General features: G+C 37.2%; 1 long non-coding RNA gene across 1 annotated transcript; it reads right to left on the bottom strand.

The window, feature by feature from the left end:
• Window positions 1-509: 509 nt before the first annotated feature.
• Window positions 510-1,338, bottom strand: LOC135428807 (uncharacterized). The gene is made up of 3 exons (XR_010436328.1): window positions 960-1,338; window positions 707-900; window positions 510-637 (listed from the first exon to the last, which is right to left on the bottom strand). It is a non-coding gene; the product is annotated as an uncharacterized LOC135428807 (long non-coding RNA).
• Window positions 1,339-1,670: the final 332 nt, after the last annotated feature.

Here is a 1,670-nt window from a genome sequence, read left to right as displayed (position 1 = left end):
CATTTGATCCAAAGCCTCCTCTGTGTCTTTATTACTCAATGGGCTCAGGCGAACACAAGCGCACAAGCGGCTGAAATGAAATGTTTTACGTGTAGTCAAAGCGGTCACATTTCACGCAACTGTCCTGTTAAAGTCTATAATGCAATTGCATTAAAAAAATTCGGATAAATGACATTGAAGTTGACTGTCTCGATGATACAGGGTCAGATGTGACCATAAACAAAGAGAGTGTTGTGAAAAACATAAGAAACGTGGAACTTTTTAAGAGCACATCTATTCTGCGCGGTATTGGCCATATTACAAGTAATGCAGAGATTGTGGTCGACAAGTTGCAAACGAACCAGAAGTTTTTAGTCGTCCCCAGTGCTTAGATCGATTACGATGCTCTGTTGGGGCATAATTTTATCAAAAAGTTTCGTTTGGCCGCCGATATGCAGGGACACACATTTTTAAGCTACCAAACAAAAGCCTGGAATCAAATTATGTAGATCTCAAAAATTGTTCGTCACAGAGCAGAAATTATTTATTATGGAATAAAATTTTAATTATATAGGGACGATTTTGCCATTAAGCCAAATTGACGCTGCCAATTTCACCAATCGCTACGTTTGGTGACTTTGAGGAATTTTAAGAATGTCTAATCGAAGATTTTGGTAAAAAAAAAACTTTTAATAAATTCATTTAATTATTCGATTGTTAACCTTACTTAAGATCACTGGGGATTTTCTCGGGTTTCTCTATTCCAAGCAACAAATGTAAATTAAAAATCTTGAGCATCAGTTACTGTCTTGGGACTAATGTCGCACTGTTTGAAGGGTCGCTTTTATCAGTGTACTTCCTGCCGAGTCTGTTGCTATGCGCTGCCTACGTGCACCCATCTTCCTTATCGATTCTTGTCTTCTGTGAAATAGACTATCTTGTAAATTCAAAACCATTCAATATACGCTGTGTAATTTAACCTTCTTATTTTGATTTTGAATTCGTGTTGTAGGGATCCAAGGTTCAGTCGCTATATCGTTTCATATGTAGGCTTGTCCCCGATGTCACCATGAGTGCCTCTGCAAGCAGTGGTTTTCATGCGTGAGCTGACGCAAGACTTTATAGATGCTAGACTTCAGAGCAAGGCCGGACTCTAAACAGGAGTTATCTCACCGACTTAACGATTAACATTAACCCCAACATCCATTTTGGCAGGGTTCAATCTGGGGTGTAACAATGCTTTAGTCATCAGCGGTCGGTTCTTTTTTATTGTCTTACTGAAAAAATAGACAATAGACATAGCTACAAGCTCTTACAAGCTTTATGTGGAGACGGTGAGTTGTTTGGAGTATGAATAGGCATAACACCCGAACGCATAATATTAATAATAATAGTCAGCAAATTTTTTTATTAAATTAAGTATAAGAAGTGTTCTTTCGTCCGATGCCTGCTTTGTTATATACCCAATAATTATTAGAAAATGCAATCAATTATACGCCCATATTGAAGAGAAAGAAATGTCCGTGTTGAGTTCCTAATGTTTTTAGCAACTGTTTTGAAAATTTAGCCAAGAAATAAAGTCAATTTTGGCTTTTCACAACAACACGTTATAATTCAGTTATATTTATCTAAAGTTCTTCGCTTCGCCTCGATCAACAACGAACAAGTGACGAGATAAAAGAGAATATGCA

This window comes from Drosophila montana, unplaced genomic scaffold, assembly GCF_035044405.1.
Source record: "Drosophila montana isolate Dmon_TW-CO22-7 unplaced genomic scaffold, ASM3504440v1 contig_2561_1, whole genome shotgun sequence".
NCBI lineage: Eukaryota > Metazoa > Arthropoda > Insecta > Diptera > Drosophilidae > Drosophila > Drosophila montana.
Note: the sequence above shows the minus strand (reverse complement) of the source record. Positions and strands in the feature narration are given on the sequence as shown.